This window comes from Barbus barbus (genome assembly GCF_936440315.1).
Source record: "Barbus barbus genome assembly, chromosome: 44".
Classification (NCBI taxonomy): domain Eukaryota; kingdom Metazoa; phylum Chordata; class Actinopteri; order Cypriniformes; family Cyprinidae; genus Barbus; species Barbus barbus.
This window is the reverse complement of record NC_136722.1, coordinates 20,287,601-20,309,178: the sequence shown is the minus strand read 5'-3', so window position 1 is coordinate 20,309,178 and position 21,578 is coordinate 20,287,601. Positions and strand designations below refer to the sequence as shown.

The following is a 21,578-nucleotide window of genomic DNA, read 5'->3' as shown; positions in this document are numbered from 1 at the left end:
TTGCCTGATAAAATAAGACAACATGGGCAGGGAATTGAAATGCAGAGCCTGTGGTTGGACAATGTTATATTTCCAGTGAGTTGTGTCAGGCAGGGAAGGGCTCCAGACTGATATTACCTGTCAGCCCGCTCTCAGACAACCCCTCCGCTGACTGACAGCTCACCTGTGGCAAGCTGGATGAACCAGAGAACCACGAGCACCAGCCCAGACACGATTTATATAAAGCTTGAGAGACAGAGAGAGAGCAAAAGAAGAAAAACAGCAGCGAACTGAAGACAGAAGCGATACGAAAGGGTGATGGAGGACAGCGAGGACTATGAGAAAATTTGTTAGCCACAAAGAATAAAAAAGTCAGTTTGATCGCTCCTGTAAGGATTAGCTCTTATTTTAATTGAGCTTTTAGGGAATCTATTCTTAAGATTCGATATTGATATGATATCAATCAAAACGTAGAATTTCTAAGGTTTTAACGACTTGTCCAGCGAATCGTTAAATTCAATATATCGAATGAGGTGCCACGAATGAGGTGCCCTTGAGCAAGGCACCGAACCCCCCACTGCTCCCCGGGCGCTGCAGCATAAATGGTTGCCCACTGCTCCAGGTGTGTGTTCACGGTGTGTGTGTGTGTGTTCACTGCTGTGTGTGTGCACGTTGGATGGGTTAAATGCAGAGCACGAATTCCGAGTATGGGTCACCATACTTGGCAGTATGTCACTTCACTTACTAAGCTAAAATAACACAAAACAGAATACGTACACACAAACATTGCAGGCAATGAACTTGAAGAAAGCTTAAACTAGCACTCTTTTGCTAGTCACTGAAACCTCGCCCTGAGGGATCTTTTTTCTTAAGATTACTTCAACCAGTTTCCAGCAGAATTATGGAGAATTGTTTGATTACTTGCTTTAAGTTGAGTCTGACAGCTGATCGGGTGTTTCTGCGTGGTCTCCACGGGGTTTGGCGGGAACCTCCGGCTGATTGGCTGCTGCTGTGTCGTCGTCACGCGTCTCTCGTGGAGATCTGGCGTTTTTCTTAACTCGGACGTCAGTTGTAAAACCGTCTCTCCTGGTTGATAACATCATTAAATTTATGCGTTAATGGTCAGGAGATATCAGGGAGGGTCTGTGCTGGAGCCTTTCCAGATGCCACATGCTTTGTACAGTTGATTATGCGACTTTTATTTATGGTAAACCGGTCAGGAACATTGAAGCTTCTGTTGAAGACATCCAGATGTTCTTCTCAAATGTCTTCTGTCTTTATGGGTCTCGGGAGATAAGACGATGGTTATCCTCTTAGACAGGGAGGCGTCAGTAGGCTTGGTCCCTTTCGGACTCGAAGGGAAGGGAATCGTCTAAGTTTCCTATTTGGTATGCAAGATTCTATAATTGTCTGGTCTTGGTTCAATAAGGTTCTACACTCCACAACATGAAGGAAAGAAGACGAGAGCTCAAAAGTCGCTGTGGTTGATAAAGCGGAGCCTAAGGGAGCGTTCAGCGAAAGACAAGTTTGTTTTTCTCTTCTCGCCGAGGCAGCGAGCGTCATCCTCTCAGGGGATGTGCGGTTGGTTTTTCACTGCCATCTCTAAAACGCTGCGCTTAGGCAGTGCAACGCTGTTTGTGTGTCTGCTGGCCATCTGACGCACTTTCTCTCAGCTAGCCCCGACCGTGGGGGTATTAACACTTGTAAACAGCGGTCCGGCTGCCTGTGCGGCTCAGTGTTGCCTGGCAGGACTATAATGGTAATGAAGCCTTCAGCAAGGTTGTCTTGCCTCACACTGTCAGGGGCCGACACAACGCCCTGGTTAGGGAGAAAGCAGAACAGATGGAGCCTGTGTGTTTGTGTCACCCAGCCACTGCTTCTACAGCGTTTCCATACTATTATAAGATTAATACCTGTGTGTTTTAAACCAGATGTTTTTCAAATCATAATTATGCTAGCGTGCAAACACATCTTGAATACAGTACAGATGAACTACATGGGATATTAATGAAATGTCTCACTTTTTAGAGAAAAGCCTTGGACCTGCTAAATGTTAACTTGAAGTAAATTCACTTTAGACCTAAAAATAACAAATGGACCAAATATGAACTTTTCTGGAAAGTCTAGGCTAAAAATAAATAAATATATGTTTTTGAAAACATGTTTGGAGACGGCCATAAATAAATAAATGTTTATATGATGATAACAACATCAGTATTAGGAATAGGCTTTCCATTAAAAAATATACACAGGATAAAATATACCAAATAATTTGAAAATATTACTGGTTTTAACATTTAATTTACTGTAACATAATATTTCAACACTTTAAGTGAAAAAAGTAATTAAAGATAAACAATAAAAAGGTTCAAAACTATAACCTATCCTTTAAAACTAGAATGATGGTATGATGAATAACCTTCAGAAAATGTGCATAGAAATCTCTGATTATCTTTTACAAAAACATTGCTTTGAAAAGGGTTGAATGGGCAAACTCAACAAAATTACAAAAATTGGATTTTGTGCCTCTAATGTTTTAAAAATCCTTTCCAAGTACCTAATGATCACATCTATCAATTAATTTAATACGTTTTGAAAGAAGTCTTTTATGCTCCCCAAGGCTGCATTTATTTGTCAGTAAAAAGAGCAAATGTGAAAGATTTTTTTTTTCTCTCTTTTAATATTTTTTTTTTTAATGTAATTTATTCCTGTGATGCAAAGCTGAATTTTCAGCATTATTACTCCAGGCTTCAGAGTCACATGATCCTTCAGAAATCATTCTAATATGCTGATTTGCTGCTCAAGAAGCATTTTGTATTATTATTAATGTTGAAAACAGTAGTGTTGCTTAATATTTTTATGCAAACCCTGAAATTTTATGCAGGATTCTTTGATGAATAAAAAATACAAAAGAACAGCATTTATTTGAAATAGATTTTTTTTATAGCATTATAAAAGTCTAAACTGTAACTTTTAACCCATGTGATGCCTTTTAATTTAAAAACATTCTTACTGACCCCAAACTTTTGAACAACCTATTTGACAGAAGATCAAAAACTGCATGTTCTAAATGAAACACATCTTTTTTTACTTGGATTTATGCCAGCCAGCAGTATGTATTTTTAATATTTGCATAATGATTTATTTTTATCACCTTGCAAGAATTCCCATTTTTCTGAAGAAATACAAATCTGTTTTCCTTATATATCCATCTGACAGAGAAGTAGCTTGCCTGTACAATAGCAGACGTGAAGCACAATGCTCACATGGTCTAATGTTCATTGATTTTTCTTTCCCTCTCTCAGTTTACAAAAGACCGCCTGTCAACCGAACATCCCTGTGACCTGTGCGCTCAGTGACTTTTCCCTCTTTTGAGCAGGAACCCTGAATGCAGTTCAGCGCTGCCCAGGGACACATGGACTGTTGTGGTATTTCTACACAACACTCCACATCTTCCCTCGGCTTTTCCAGCACCAATGTTACTGTTGCGCCAATTTCAGCACTAATGTCCTGTCGACATGAAAATGACTTGCACTTATCACTGCCTGCTGCTCTTTCGTTTTATTCCTTCATTCCCCGAGGCTCATTTGGCATTAGCATTTAAACTATTGCGCTGAGCCGCCTTGCAGTCAGAAGCTGAGAAGTCGCAGCTAGCGAGTTAGAAAACACTAGGCGGGCTTCAAAGCTTTTCCCTCGGCTGGTGTATTAGCAGAAAGGCTGTGATCTGATAAAGGCCTTTAATTCGCTGCTTTGAAAGGAGTTTACTGAAGTTTTGCTCATTTACATGCCGCCTAATATTCCTTGTGCACAAATAATGAGGGAGATTACCGAGGGCTGAACATACACGTGAAGTACAAACCATTAAACGCGTGAACAGCTGCCTTTGTCGAATCTCATTTTGTGATTCTATATTTTTTTGTCGCTGCTGTTATGTAAATGGCATGTGCGAGGAAAAAGATATAAAATAAACCAATTATTTTCCCCCCAAAGTCAAAGCTCGATTCAAACTTGGAAAAATTCGACCGGCCGTGGCGTACTTTAACCTTAGTGCTCACTTTGCTCCAAGTGCTTCTTTTTACCAGAAAAAATGGTAAAACCGGAGCATAACAACTAAGCGCGGCTCTATAATGTTCTTTCACCTTTGAGATTGCAGAAGTGCAAGCGGCCACTTTGTGTATTGGACAGCGCTGTTATTACGTGGATTTTTTCGAACTAACAACAAGTAAATGGATGGATGCAAGTCCACGGGTTTAACACTAATGCTGCATTAACGAGCACTTGTTCCTAAAGATGTAGAATTATGGGAATTGCGTTTAGCTACTTAATGGCATGTTGGAGGACTGTAATAAGGAAAACAACGTGAGAGGAAAGTCGGGGAGGGGTAATCATCAGTAAAAGGTTGTTGTAAAACAACTGTGAAGTCTCTCACCCTTCCTTTGGCTTCCTCCAGTGTGGCCAAAGGCTTTACATTTACATTTACATTTATTCATTTAGCTGACGCTTTTATCCAAAGCGACTTACAATTGCTATATATGTCAGAGGTCGCTCTGGAGCAACTAGGGGTTAAGTGTCTTGCTCAGGGACACATTGGTGTCTCACAGTGGATTCGAACCCGGGTCTCTCACACCAAAGGCATGCGTCTTATCCACTGCGCCATCACCACCCCACTGCGCTTTCCTTTCTGATGGCGGGCTGTTGGAGGCGACTGACCGTCCCTGTCCTGGAGTGCTTCAAGGCTTCTGAGGTAGAGCAGGGCTTTCAGACCGGTGCAGTATTCTTCGATCACCGTGAAGTCCTGGTTTTGTACTGCACTGCACACCTGTGTGAAAAACATTTTTTTTTTTTTTTTTTAAAGAAAGGTGCACGTCTTAGCTGTGGTCTAGTGATTAGTGCACATATGGGTAATGCGAGTTTAAATCCGACTTGCAACATTTCCTAATGTCCTATTACATTCCTGACCTCTCTCACTACTGTACCATAAATAAAAAGGCAAAATGTCTAAAATAAAAATCACAATGCACCTCCACATAGACGCAACATCACGACAGAATGGCACAATCTTAAATCTGCTGTAAGCATTTTTTTTTTTTAATACCAAATATAAAATATCCCTACAACTGACAAATATCACTGAAACTGTTGTTCAGAGAATTCACATGTGTCTCTCTGTGGTAGCCCTAGACCAGGGTTGGGGAACGTCATTGATCCTGGAGGGCCACTGTCCTGCAGAGTTTAGCCTCAACCCTGGAAAACCCCGGGGGAACAAAATACCTAACTGCATTCTGAATACCTCGATGGACTGTAAACATAAGTAAATGAATGAATGAATAAATAAAAAAAAATTAATTAATTTATTAAAAAAACACATTTTATAAATAAAACAAATTAGTGTAATAAAATAAAATAATTTTTAAAAGAGAACACAAAATAAAAATAAATAAATAAAAGGGAACACAAAAGCAGAAATGTTGCATGTACTGGCCATATAATGAAAAGCAATTTACATGCAACAATTTTCAAAGACAAATAAACAAATAAACAAACAAACAGATAAATAAATATATAGCAAGTAACAAACTAATTAATATAAAGTAATATATAAACTAAGTAAAAACTAAAATCAAAATAAACAACGACAACAAACAAAAATTTTTTTTTTTTAAATAAACTAAAATAAAATAATTTTTGAACACAAAAGAAGAAATGTTGCATGCACTGGCTGGACGTTTGCACATAATGAAAAACAATTTAATTAGTTTACAGTGCATTAACTAATGTTAACAAACACAACTTGCAATTTTAATAATGCATTAGTAAACGCTGAAATTAACATTAACTAAGATTAATAAATGCTGTAGAAGTATTTTTCATTCTTAGTTTGTTTACTAAATGTTGTTAACTAATGAACCTTATTGTAAAGTGTTACCAAGTAATATATAAACTGAGTAAAAACAAAAAACGAAATAAATAAAACATAAGTGTTTTTGAAAACAAGTTTGAAGACTGCCATTATTTCTGCACATATGTTTGATACCAAAATGCATACCAAACACACCCACTGCTCCGGGTGTGTGTTCACGGTGTGTGTGTGTTCACTGCTGTGTGTGTGCACTTTGGATGGGATAAATGCAGAGCACGAATTCCGAGTATGGGTCACCATACTTGGCCGTATGTCACTTCACTTATCATATATAATTTACACGCAGCATCAGGTTTGAGATATGACCAATGGTCATTTTTTATTTATAATACTTTTATGTTGTTTTTTATTAATATGTGTCCTTGTCAGTCTGGATTCATTCGAGTAAATAAGGGCTTAATTTTGATTTCTGGGTAAACTATATTATTGTTGATTAAATATAAGGTTTGTAGGGTTCATACAAACAATCTTTCAGACACCAGGTCACACCATTAACCACTAGTCTACATCAGCATGCACACTAACAAACACATGCTTATAAATATATGCACATCCAGGGAGAGAGAGAAACGATGGTCATTAAAACATGTGCCATCCTTCAAAACAAGCAACAAAAGACAAACGTCAGCATGCTGAATCAAAGCAGTACTACGACGCACATGCTCTGAAATGCTGAATACAATTGACCTTAAGAGAAATCTAATTCATTCTCTCATTACCGGCAGGGCGCAGACGAGGCCGATAACACAGAGCTTATGCTCACTCATCAAGTGCACGTCAGCGCGAGCCCGAGCCCTTTCCATTGAGTCTGTTACGCTTCTGTAGCTCAGAGACTGTGATATGCAGCGAACGCTTGAAGCCCGGCTTTGTGCAAGTGTCTACGGCACTTCAGATGGCAGTCACACCGCGTCTTAAGAAAGCAGATAAGACACGCTTATCTCCTGGCGCTATCTGACATCAGCCGAAGTCGGCCCGAGAACCTTCTTTCAAAGGATTAGCATTCAGTCGCTTTGCAAACGTCCTGACTCGACACGTAGACCTTTGGATCTCGACTTTCTCTGAGCTCGTATCTGATATCTGGGATTGGGTTTGATAAAAGCTTCTTATTCATAACCAGTTCAGATTTTTAGATTGATTTTCATTCCTTTAACAGTTCTGAACATCTTGAACTTGAACGTCTGCGGTCCTCCATAGATGCAGATGAAAAAATCATATTAAAAGAGAAATATTGTATATACATACAGAGACAGAGAATTAAGAAAAAATTATAATATAATATAATGCATATATGGGTATTATAATATCTTAAAGTAAATAAAAAAAATACTGTAACGTTCAAAGCAATAATTCAAGAATATACACACACGCACACACGCACACACACATATATAGTCCCACGAAAAAGCATATAATTTCTGCTGCAAAAAATACATAAAACATTGCAATTATGTAAAATACAGGCATGTATTACAATAACTCAATCAAGCATGCATTACATTAACTATTATATTCAATCAATCAATCAATAAACAAACTGCTTTACTGGAGCAATTACAACAACAACAACAATCATAATAACAATAAAATATCAAATTCATAATATATATATTATAAATGGGTATTCTAATTTTTTTAAGCTTTTACAATACTTCTGTTTCCCCTTAGGGGGTTTGCTGCACACTTTGAGAACCAATGGCGCTATGTATACTTAGTGCTAGTGAGATCAGCATTAGGACTAGAGTAGTTAAATTTGCACATTCAGATGCTTAACGTTGAAATAAATGGCACTTCAATTAAAAAAAAAAACTTCGAAAAGTACGGCACAAAAAATAGCACTGTTTTTGTTTAGTGGGAAAGGAGGAGGCTGCAAATTAAATCATTAGGAACCCAAATCGTTAAGTGGAATCAGAACCAGAATCATTAAATTCCTAACAATTCCCAGCCTTACTCCCTCCTCCTCACAATCCCAACACAGACTTTCTCAGGGGGAAGGGGCTGCAGATCATCGGCCGTGCTGCGTCATTTGTATATTTAAAAATGAAATCCCACGCGACATACCTCACGCTGAGAAAATGGAGGCATTTACCCTGGCTAGCTCATCTATGGGAGATATGTTTTCATTAGGATTCTCATTTGCATAAAACTTGTTTCTCTCCCTGTTTACGCCACAGTTCGTATCTACACACCACGAACGAACGTTTGTTTTTCGAACGACTCTAATTCGGTTTGATGACATTTCACCTTGATTTAACATCAACAAATACACGAGTCCACCGATGCCTGGCAAGTAGTTTAACAATTGATTCGTAATTATTGCAGTTAACAGAGCAGACGGCCGTCAATAGGATGCCGTTTTTCATGTGAGGATCAGGGCTCTTATGGAGGGAGGATGGGTGGTCTATTGTTCAACTATGAATAGATATGTGCCATGACCATTTTTGTTCTCTATTTATAGGCGTATTTAAAGAAAAACATGGGATTTGAGCTAACAAATGATTCATTATGATGAAAAGAACTGCACACAAGACTAAACGGCATGATCCTGTGTCTGATGGGGCTGTAAAATCCCAGGCTTGTTGCTCTGTGAACAGGAGTTGCTGCCCATTATTGCTTTTCATTTGATGCAGAACATCAAAGATATCCTGACCTGGAGTATTTAGCGCTAATGTGGCTGAGTCCTGAAATAAATCTGAAGTGAGAATTTCTAAGTAGTTTCCAGGCAATTGAGACGGCAGGTCCTTTTTATCTGCTCTGAAAACTATGGTGGTGCATTGATTTCGACTCCTTCTGAGATCTCAGACGCTTTTAGATTTCGGCGCTCCTGCTCTTTCCATCTCCCTCTACCCTCATCTTCCTCTCTCTCTCGCTCCTCTTTTTCTATCTGCTCTTTTATTTCCCGCAATAAAATCTTGGCATTTAGCCGTGCGCCATCTCCCCCCCCAAAGAGATTTGGTTTGGCATCCAAATGTTACAATGACTATGCATGAAGCTCTTGTCCTTTTTGATTCGCACAGATTGACCAACACACCGGGAAAATATGAGCAACTGATATTTTGTCTAGCGCTTCAGGTAAAAGACAGTATCTTTATAGAAGTCACTGGAAGTAAATACGTTTCACAAGCCACTGAACCAGGAGACTATATTTAGTCAACACAGTCTAGTTTGGTGTCCAACAAGAGGGTGCAACCTATACCCTTTTGTCCATGGATATAAGCAGTGATTCTTCTGTTTGTTTTGTGTGTGTGTGTGTGTGTGTGTGTATGTAGTCACACAGATGGAAACCTTTGTGAATTTAAAAGGGATATTTTGACAAAAATGTCAAAATCATTACGCTTTCTGGACCCTTTTATAAACACAAACTCTCTATTATTAAATGTTTAATTTAAATAATATATGTATTATTTTATAAATAAAACATTTGAAAAGGTTTGTGACATAAGATATTATATTGATGTCATGAGGCTACTTAAAGAAAACCAACAAGGTAAGCATTTTATCAATGTTTCCATAACATTTTATTTTGGTTATATAAAAGTAAGACTTGTCTATAAGACATATTAGCAACTAAAATGATCAGAAAATTGACCTAAAATTATTTAAATACATAAACTGCATGTGTCTGGTTAAATACGTTTAAAATTTTACATGACATTTTATTTTGGTTATATAAAAGTAAGACTTGTCTGCAACTAAAAAGATATAAAAGTTTGCCCTAAAATTACCCTAATGTGTAAATTGCACATTATGTTCTGGTTATAATATAAAAAAAAAAACCCTAATCTAAGATGTTAATGTAATGTAACCAAACTGCAACCAAAAGAAACCGTGTACAAGCGTTGTGTGCTTTCTGGGGCAGATTCTAACCTCATTGCTTGTTAAAAGCCCGCTTTGTGTTGTCAACAAATCTTTTGTTTTTCACCCCTCTCTACGGAAACATTTAGCAGTTTGAAACGAAATTACAAAATCCTGATGCTTTCTGGGCCACAAGTCATTTTTACTACTTGATGACGGTCTCTTTATTGCAGCTCGCAACTGTTTACATGCACCGGGAAGGACCCAAATTACAGTGTGGATCATTAAGATTGAACCAGCTCTGCCATTAGTGAAATATTGCTCCATTGCCCCCAAAGACCTCCCTATGAAAACACTGTCCTGATCTCCTACAGCTGCCTCTAAATGCAGCTATTTTACTGTCTCATTATGACAGGCGAAAATCTATCATAACAGCCCAATCTTATTAAAGCAGTAGACATTATACTTTACAACAACACCGTGAGTGTGAACGTTTGACATCATTGCTTCAGTAAATGAAAGTCATTTGACTGTGTTACTGTTTTTCTTAAGCTAGCAGCATTCCAAGATCAGGCGCTAAACACAGGTGGGTTACTTTTACACTAACACACATGAAAGTCAATACGGCACCATGAGGAGCCCCGGATCCCCTACAGGGTGATTGCAAAGCAATGTATTCGGTAATGAATCAACTAAAGAGTATTGATCGACAAGCAGATCACATTAGCTGCGGTAGAATAAAGTACATGGGCTCGCAGAAACCCGGTAAGGTTTCAGCTATGTAGGTTATCAGCTCACCTGGTTTGTCAAATGATGCTATGTAATGTGAATCGCTTGCTTTTAAAGAAATTTCTTCATATTTACTCACCCTCTTGTTATTCAATTACAATGAGAAATGTTGCCTTGAAAATGAAAATAAAATAAGGAACAGTAAAAATTTTTTTTTTTTACATTTGAATTTTAGTTAGTTAAACTCAAGTTAAACTAAAATGAGAAATATTGCCTTCACAACGGAAATAAAATAAATAAATTTTTTTAATGGTTTTAATTTCAGTTTCAGTCTTAGTTTACTATAATAACCCTGTTATAGATAAATTTTTTGTATTCCAAATATGTGTTAAATCTTAGTGAAGTACAATTTGCAAAATTCATTTAAACCAGCTCTCTTAAATGATTCGGCCCATCTGCAAAACATTTTTAAAATCACTCAATTATAAAACCAGGTTGATTAAATAAGTACTTTTAAGAATGAACCGTCCTGATGAACTGATTTGCTAAAATAAAAAAATCTCAACCTCCCAATGCTACTCTCAATTTTCTCAATGCGAATCTGAGCCACAGACACTGTGTTACTGCGACATCCCCGACCCGTGTAGAATGTGGAAGAACCACAGCATTGAACTCTGAGTTATGATTTTAATAAAGAATCTACTGTTCTCCAGCATCCCGTGCATCATTTGAATGGAATGATTTGTCTTTTCTGCACACATTCGCTTGCCTTTTAGAGACATTTAAAGCCGAAAGACTGCAGGTATAACCCAAGCTCTACACGATTATCTTTACGGTTTCGCAATTCTCTTAGTTAATGGGATAAATCAGGACATATCCTATATCCTGTCTTCAATAACCAAGAAAAGTCAAAACTCCACAGGTTCAACACTATTCGATCCGGAGAAATCAATACAGGATATGAATGGACTTCATTATATTATTTGTTCTTGGGAGAATACTTTTGATGCGGCGCCGAATCGATGCGTCTGCTTAGAAACAATAGCGCGAGTGCCTACAGCGTTTGTGTTTACACCGAGACGCTTGGTGTCTTTTGAAGAGCCTGATTCTCCCATTCACTTCTTCCATGTCCCTTCAGTTCTGACTACAAGTCTCGCTGATTGCAACAGTTCGAATTAAAGCGCATTCACTTTCTGCTTATCCAAAAGGTGCTTCGTTCTCCATTGACCCGGGCCTGACCTGAATTCGAACGAAACCAAGCCAGGCCCGGCTGAGCAGGTTTTATCCTGGAGGATAAAACATGGCAAAGGATCTGGAGAGTAAGCAGCAATCAGATGGGCGCCGATGAAGCACACGGACGCGTTTTGCACACGGTCTCTCAGCAGTCAGACCCTTTGATGTGTTTGAAAGGACGCGTGCCACAGCGTGTGTTCTCCGCAAACTCATCTTCCAGATCCAAACCCCACGATTCACAGCACTAATCCTCTCCGCTAAACCCAAAATATTAACACAAAAACACATTTCCTTTCATCGCTTGCAGGAACATCTCTAAAGCAGGAAAAGCATCACAAATAGTGATTATATTGTGTTAGATGAAATACAAATTACGGCTTTTTAAAGGCGGCGGATCTGTAATTGAAAGCATTATGATTCTATCAAGAGCCCAAGTTATTCTGTAATTAAATTTTCATATTAACTCAAAGGACAAATGTCTGAATGCAAAAAAGCTCTTCTGATCCCAAGTGTTCCCGGTGAACAGGTAGGAGAGGGAAAGACATTACCGAAACATTAAATCAACCCTTAAAAATAGTAAATGCATTTATTCAAAGATAGAGAATCAATTTGCATACAGATTCACTATTTGATTACTCCCTAGACACAAGCAAGCCATAATGTGGAGAGTTTAGAAACACTTTTCAATCTGTAGTCTAAATATTATGCTTAACTATACTGTATCTCATTTAGGACAAAGTTTTCTAATTAAAACTTTGTATACAGCTGAGACAAATGCAGGGCTGACAATACCAATTAAAAGTAATTGCGTATCAATGCACAAACACAATGCACACCGTGACAAATTGTGTCATAAACTACATACATATTCTGACTTGAGTTGCATTGATTATTAATTATGGTGACGTCACACAACAAGCGACCTCTTCCAGGTTCTAATGATGAGTTTGAACGGTGCTGCGGTTCTAATGAGCTGTATTATATAAGATAATAATGTTCTTTAATATGAATGAAAGCTATTATAAAGCAATATACTATTCGAGAGAGTGAGGAACATCTTGCATATAAAAGTAAAAATCAGACATGCAAAACAGATCTTTACTGCTTTAATACACATTTTTTATATTTCATCAAACATTTTTTACTTTTTTTTCCATGTACAGCCTTCTATGGTGGTCTTATTATATATATAGAATCATCATTAGATCATATTTCACTTCAATATTTGGAAAAGTACATGGAATGCTTTCATGAAAAGAATGGCCTTTTTATATCAATATTATATCAATATCTTCACCCAGCATTTTGTTCATTTTCAGCTTAATTTGAATGAAGTGCATCCTGATCTGATATTGCACAATGTCTTGGACTGAGACTCGACCACATACCTGTAACACTGTGGCTCCTGCATGAAGGAACTGCAATCCGGATTCTGCAGAATCGATGCCCCCGGTGGCCAGAATGGGAAAACTGGGAAGAGCTTCCGCTATGGCGAATACTGCTCGCAATGCGATTAGCCAGATGGCATTTCCTGCACAGATGCAAGCAAAAACAGTCATAGAAATGTATTGTTATCCACTGCAACACGTTTTGAACTGTACTAAAATAAAAATAAATTAAATTAAAAATTTTATTAAAATAAAAATAAATGTGAAGATCTCAGTTCTCGGGTGGATGGTCTACAGCAGACATAAATTATCTTCGTTAAATGGCATTTCAGCCTCTAAAATTTCAGGCTGAGATTCTCTAGGGAGCGCTGCACCTCCTTACATTACACCCTTTATTTATTTACCTGAGCCGCAATGTCTTGAATAAAATTAAAACCTCTGATCTGATCCCGCTGACAGACGGGGCCGTTTATCACATTAGATTTAACTTCATTTCACTGGCAGCCTTTTTTTTCCCTCATTGATCAGTGGGAGACATTGTCTCTCCTCATTTGGCGCTGGTGTCACTAAAGACAAAGAGCGCGGGCCAGCGCTCTCTCCCACACGCTAAATGACCCTTATTAATGATACGGAGGACTCGCGTTAAAGGAACACCATCTCAGTCCATCTTCTCTGAAGAAGCATGTAAAGTTAATGGTGTTTCCATGTATATTACAGAACATGCGAAACAGCAGCAAATAAAAACATTAGATACACATTCATCTTATCTAACATAAAATAAGGGATATTATGTATGGTCGTGAGGTTGGTTTCCACAAAAAAATAACTCACTGGAAAGAAAATCCAACTGTTTCCTATAGACAGTAATGAAATGAAATGGAAAGCATGTGCTTCTAAGAATGTTATGAGTAAAAGACCTAAGTAATCTCATACATATATCTCATTTAGATCTTCTAAAAATCTCAACAATGTTTCAAACTGTGGTCAGATTTTCTAAGATAAGAACATTTGCAATCAAATCTCAAAAATGTATCATTCAATTCTTACAAGATATCTACTGCAATTGCTCCTAGTTAGGGTTTAGGATTTGACAAAACACAGAACGTTGAGTATTAAACGTTTTACATCCACATATTTTAGATTAATCTATTCACATTCATTTTATTGCTCTATACTCTTACTAAATGACAAAAATTGTAAATGGCTAAATTCTCCTAATTTGCTTCTACTTTAATTTTTGTTGAGAATTTTATTTTATATTATATATGTATATATATATATATCTTTTTTTTTGCCATGATGCCATAGAAGAACAACATTTCACATAGATTCTCACTCATAAAAATAAAGGATCTTAAATATATATATATATATTTTGCTGTGATGCCATGGAAGAACCATTTTGCTTGCTCATAGAATGGAAAGGTTTCATAGATGTTAAAGGTTCTTCATTGAACCAACGATGCCAATAAAGAACCTTTAGTTTTAAAAATGTTCTTCACACTAGAAAAATATGGTTCTTTTTTAAGAACTGTTCACTAAAAGGTTCTTTTGGGGAACCAAAAATGGTTCTTTATGGCATTACTGGAAAAAAAGGAATCCGTAGATTAATAAATGTATTAAAAATATTGATCATTGTTAGTTTATAATACCAAATTCATTAAATAACAAACTGAATATTATTACACAGTGTTTCTAAATTTTCAGAGAAACATCTGAGATAGTTACGGTGCAATAACATTTCCAAATGAATTTAAGTACGTCCACACATCTTCTGCAACACCATTCTGTGCACAAGCCAATAAAAAACATTTGAAAAGCCATGTAATATACTGACACACATTCCAGTCTACTTAGCCAGGGGACACTTAGCAGGTCTGCCTGCTGACACTCAAATCTAATCCAGGAGATTTAAATGGAAGGAGGAACCATATTGTGGTCATGCAGGAAGCGCTTCTCAGGAGGAGATACTGACACCTCTAATTGCATTAGAAATGGATGAGCTACTCTCAACGACTGCAGCCTCTTCACAGGTAGAACCTTGTCACCCCGGCACTGTTTACAAACACGGGAAAAAATAATTTGCTTTTATGAGACTCCGATGGAAAAAAGAAATGAAAAAGGAGAAGGGGAGAGAGATTGACAGATGGCGTCAAACTCCATCACGACCCTCATTTTCTTATTGGGAGACAACAAGCCTCGTTGATGTTGTGTGCTGTCTTGCAGAAACCGTTGTCAGGTCACTGGAGGGTCTGTGTTTGGCGGATGGAGGGGGGGGAAGGAGAAAGCTTCTCATCTTTGGTCAGTCCGAGGTGCTTACTAAAACGCTGCACGTCACACCTGCTATTCCAATGAATAATGCTGAGCACAGACGGATGTACGGAGAAATCAGACAGGACACTGAGGCCTGGAATTTGGCATCATCAAACAAGAAGAAGAAGAAAGGCAATAGGAGGAAAAACAATTCACGTACAAGGAGAGGCAATTAGGGAAATACACACAGACCTGACCTATGGCATGATAATGAACATCCTGTCTAACTCCCTCAAGCGTACACACACACGCGCAGACAGAGAATGCTGGGAATGGTAATTGAAGCTGAGGAAACATACAAGAGCTGTTCATTTGTATCAGAAGAACATAAGTTATTGACGCAGAAGGTTTCACCGATCTGTATTTCACAGACGAAACCAAAATGTGGAATCAGATGTGAGAGGAATTAGAAGTCATGGAGAAAGAGATGAAAATGTAGATGAAAAGCAGGAGCTTGAGGGCATGGTGTAGACGTCAAACATGCACACCCATCATTAGCATACTGTGTTAATGACTAATGGATAATGCTCTCACAGAACACCAGAGAGAATGGCCGAGCTTCACTGGGTTTGCTGTAAATATTCCCCTTCCGTATCTATATATTAGGATTTCCATAATTAATGGAATTTGCTCAGGCTAGTGATGCATTACTATTAGTATCGCTCAAACTTTTACACTCTTAATCAGTTTTGCTTGTCAATGTCTGGTAAAAAAATATCTAAATAAAAAGCCTAAAACTTAAATATAGATGAATTTCCTTGAGAAGCAAAACTGCATAAGCACTTACAAGTTAACACTGTTAATTACATGTAATCTTTAATTTATTTGAGAAGAAAAATTTTAGAAATTGCATTTATTTTTGTCACAATTTGAATAAGAATTAATACAAAATAAATGTTTTGCTTCAAGTAAAATTGACATTGTTTTGAGGATATTTAGACAAAAATACTGACTGTAAAAGCAAAACTGGTTTCCAAAGGATTAATTAGCATTTTTGTTATTGTCTCTGAATATAATTTGAATAATAATAATAATAAAAAAACCTTCTCAAGTAAACTGATCTTGACATTGAAAATATTTAACTAGACAAAAACAAGCACTGAATATTCTTCATAAAATATATCATCTAATTCAAAATGATTTTTCTGGTTTGTTTATAAGTAGCCACACCAAACTCACACCTGATCACCCTGACGGACCATCCGCTGTCTTTCCTGACAGTCACATTAGTATAATAAGCAATTTCTATGAATACCTGATTTCATGTTACAATTACAGCATCAGAAGACGGTGAACGTGTGTCCTCGTTTAAATGTGATGTAATAAAAGACTTAAGATAACTCCGACATTTGGGAAAATGTCATCAGTTCACCTTTTCTCTTTGATGAAATGATGGCATTACATTTACACAATTATCCGATTAAACAAAGTAACGTGCCAGAATCTTCTGAAAAAGCAGGGGCCACAAAACCGTCAATGTCTCAAAAAACATCTGCTGACACGCTAAAAAAAACCTGCAAAACCAAACTGACATCAATCTGCAAAAAATATGAAATTACATCAGTGTAGGACACAATGACGCAACATGGATCAAAAAACAGACAAAGTGTTTATAAATGTGGAAAGGATGCGTGCCTCCTTAAAGCACAATAACAAGGCCTTTTGTATGGGAACAGTGGAAGCTGTTTCTGGTATCACTGCTTTCTATCTAGTGGTCAGGGATTGATGCATAATTCAGAGATCTGGTCAGCATGCTGGGCGTCTGTGGTCAGTTGAGGCCAAAGCATGTTTTGAAGTGTGTGTCAACCTCAGCAGAAATGTCTTTCACAACACCACTGACAAAGCACAGCACCTCCTACAGCTGAGAAACTCACTCAAATAATGATTAATGAATGAGCAAATGGCAAAATAATACCCCCCCCCCCCCCCCCCCCCCCCCCCCCCAAAAAAAAAACAACAACAACAACATGTTGTTAGAGTACTGCAAGTGCAAAATTCAAGCATACCTTTGCTTCTTGTTACACTAGCTGTTCTAGACAGTGGCTGAGGTATTTCAAAGCTTTTTGGAGATTTGGAGAAAAGTAGCTTTACATCACTTGCTCACCAATGGATCCTCTGCAGTGAATGGGTGCCGTCAGATTGAGCGTCCAAACAGCTGATAAAAACATCACAACAATCCACACCATTCCAGTCCATCAATTATTGCTCTGTGAAGCAAAAAGCTGAAAATGTGGATTAATGTGAAGTTTTTATCTATTTAGACTCATTCTGACGGCACCCATTCACTACAGAGGATCCAGTGATGTAATGCTACATTCCTCCACATCTGTTCCTGATGAAGAAACAAACTCATCTACATCTTGGCTGGTCTGAGAGCGAATAAATTTCAGCAACTATTCCTTCAACAGATTCAGTTATTAATGGATTGAATGCCTGAATCAAAAACACAATACAGGTTGCTTAAAATAAGAACACAACCCTTATTATTAGCTGGATATTAGCAACATAATGTCGCAGAAATCTGAAAAGTTACGGTACAAGTTAATACACAGTTACCTCTAATCAAAAGCAGGTATTTGTAATTATAAAAATCAGCCCAGAAAGTAAAGCACGGGGGTGGATGATGTGCAGTAATTAACGCTTAAACTACTCATTATTACTTTTAGACGTGCAGAGTCATGTACTGTAACCTGTTCTAAATTTCGTACTTATTTAATACTAATCCAATTATGATGCAAATGAGGACAAAGCATGCACTGAAATCACTCACACCGCTGCATAAATAAATCAACGCTTATGAAGATGTATTTATAGATTACAGAAAAAAAAAAAAAAAAAGCTCTAAAAGTCTGAGGCCATTTGATTACATTTGTGACAATTTTTTTTTTTTAATTATTTGTTTCTACACCATAACATTTACTTGTTTAAAGGTTTTCAATATTCTATATTTTAAGGTTTAAATTAAATTTTTAAGTCAGACTTTTAGACCAGTATTGCAATATATTTACTATACACAATAAATTAATTGATTTTATTAGTGCTGTCAAATGATTAATCGCGATTAATCGCATCCAAAATAAAAGTTTTTGTTTACATAATATATGAGTGTGTACTGTGTATATTTAATGTATATATGTATATATAAATACACACACACATACAGTATATTTTGAAAATATTTACATGTACATTTATATTCTTATATTTTATATTATATATAAATATATTTAATATATAAACATATTATATTTTTCTTAAATATATTCATGCATAAATTTGTATTTATATATATATACATAATACATATACACAGTGTATACACATTACGTAAACAAACGTTTATTTTAGATGCGATTAATTGCGATTAATCGTTTGACAGCACTAGGTTTTTTCAGCAAGGATTCATTAAATGGATCAAAAGTGACAGTAAAGATGTTCTACTCATCAAAAAAAGAGGATAGTAATAAGAAATGCACCAAAAATCAGTATATTAGAATGATTTCTGAAGGATCATGTGACACTGAAGACTGGAGCAATTATGATGAAAATTCAGCTTTGGCACTACAGGAATCAATTATATTTTAAATTATATTATTATATTTTATTTTAAATTAAATTTTAAATATATTTTAAAATATATTCAAATAGAAAACAGCTCTTTAAAATTTTAATAATATTTCACAACACTACCATTTTTAGAAAATAAATGGGGCGTCTCGTAAAAAATCGTACCAATCCCAAACTATTTTATTTAATATATTAAACTAAATGAACTGTATACATCAATTATAAATTGAATACTGACAAGCTGATGCCACAGTCTCAAGCTCATATTCTACATTTCTCTCTGAGTGTTTGATCTCTTTACTGGGTCGATGGACACAGAAGTGATTGACAATCTAATTCAGCGAGTGCGGTAGATGCCTCTTCAGCCGTGTGTTCTTATCATTAGCAGTTAGCCTATGGTTATGTTCACAGCCCACTGCCGCTCTCCGCCCATAAGATTTAAGGACCTGCTCTTTAGAGAATATTTAACATAAAATTGAAATCTTGACAGCAGTGAGAAATCCAGCGAATTTAATTAATCAGACCTACTGTACCGTGCTCTGTCCAACACGGCAGGCCGCAAATTAAACAGCCGAGAGCTCCCTGCATCCTTACCGTATCACCTACACTCCGTATGCACTGATCTAGCTAGATGCAAATATGAAAAAAGCAAAAAGGAAAACACAAGCAAACAAACTCTACATATTTCCCAAGAGCAAAGATGCATTTATGACCTGAGCGAGAACCACAGATTCAGAACTGGGACTGTTTTTCTTCTTTATGCAGCGCTGCATCTGTGCCCAAACTCTCGGAGGATTGTTTAAGTAGTAAAGGAAAACTGTGTGTACTCAGAGTGTGAGTTTTTGCATTTGATGGTAATGTGGCTGAACGTACAGCGGGTGACCGCGGCGCTCAAACGTGCCGACAGACGAGCGGCGTTCTCTCACTGTCATTACAGAAAGATCACTCTTCTGTTACCTTCAGCATGACGATCACCACAACAAGCACATAGAATGAGGCATTATGGGTATGTTGGGAAAAGATGAGGTGAGATTGGAGCTCCACGGGTTAGAAAGTGCTGGTGTGTTTCTCTGAGAGTTGAAGGAATGTATTCTTAGTGATAAATAAAACGTTAAAGGAATAGTTCATACATAAATCTGTTATTCACTCTTTCAAATCCATATGATTTTCTTTCTTCGGTGGAACATAAATATTTTTGAAGAATCCACTCTTTTCACTGTAGTAAAAGTATTAAAGTTTAAACATTCGCGACCTATCTCAGTCTGGACATTTTTTCTAAAAATTGCTAGTTTTCCTCAGAATTCTGAGTATACACAAAATAAAGATTTTTTTCTGCCACAAAATAAAAAATTGCACCTTTTTATTTTATACATTTTTACTTTTTTTTCCTTTCTCGTAAGTAAAAATCTTTCAATTCAAACTTTTTTTCTTAGAAATGCTAAAACAATGCTGAATTGTCAGACATAAACTAAAAAACAACAACTTTTTTTTTTTTAATTCTGTGGGGCAAATATATGGGAGCTGTTTTTCACATTGGGATGGGGGGGGGGGGGGGGGGGGGTTGTTGTGACTTTTTCTTGTAATTCTAAGTGTATATATAGCAGTTCTGATTTTTTTTTCTGATTATAATCAATCTGACTTCATTCCGTCATTTTCTTACAATTGTGAGTTTATATCACAAAATTCTGACTTTATAATCACAATTGCAAGTTTATATCAGTATTGCAAGATAAACTGTCTTTTTTTTTGTGGCAGGAAAACTTTCAGGATCCAAAATGATGTGGCAACAGATCTGACTCAAAAGAATGATTTGTTCTCACATAACCTCTCATAAACAGCTCTTCATTGAATAACAACATAAAAATGTGTCTGCTAACTGCACTTTCCGTCATTTTGAAGCTTGACATGCAGCCTCAGTCATTATTCACTTACTTATTCATTATAGTGGAAAGAGTTGCCAGGATATCTTGTAATTTTATTTGATTTTATTCCCCACAGAAGACAAAGTCACACAGGTTTGCAACAACACCTGGGTGAGCAAACAATGATAGAGTATTCATTTTTGGGTGAACTATCCCTTTAAAGAAGAGGAAAAGGAATAGAGGGGCATAACTGACACAGTGAGGGTCTCTCATGGGAACAACAGAGCTCTACATTCTCTCTCTCTCTCTCTGAAAATGGAAGGCAGACAGGCAAACACATCCACATCCTGCAGCTCTCAAAGGGGCCCTGATTCCACCCACTCCATGACACTGTGCTAATGCACTCTCAGGAAGGTCAATACTCACACACACACACACGCGTCTCAGCTCTCCGCTCAGCTATTGAAAGGAACCTCCCAGAGCACTTTTAATTGTCAGTCGCTACAAGCCACATACAGACACGCTGAAGTGAATCTAAAATCCATTAAATGGAAAATTTGCTTTACAAAAAGTGAGGTTATTTTTATAACTTTAGTTTAGGTAGGTCAACAGGACCAGAGGACGAGGCCTTCAATTTTTTAGTCCAACATAACTTCTTTTTAGGTTTGTTATGTTTTTTTTTTTTGGCTGTGTGGGAATATAAAATATTACACTATTCTATTCTATACTGTACTCTACTATACTGTTAAGGCTTTCAAATAGGTTTTCCAATTAAAAATTGAATAAATTATGATG

General features: G+C 36.9%; 1 pseudogene across 1 annotated transcript in view; it reads right to left on the bottom strand.

Moving 5' to 3' along the window:
• The window catches only part of LOC306863142 (dihydropyrimidine dehydrogenase [NADP(+)]-like), a 184,999-nt pseudogene that overhangs the window by 11,475 nt on the left and 151,946 nt on the right, over positions 1-21,578 (bottom strand). Inside the window, exons 19-20 of the transcript in view lie at positions 13,042-13,184; positions 4,640-4,798 (exon numbers count right to left, since the gene is read on the bottom strand). The product of the transcript in view is annotated as a dihydropyrimidine dehydrogenase [NADP(+)]-like (transcript). The remainder of the gene's footprint in view (positions 1-4,639; positions 4,799-13,041; positions 13,185-21,578) is intronic.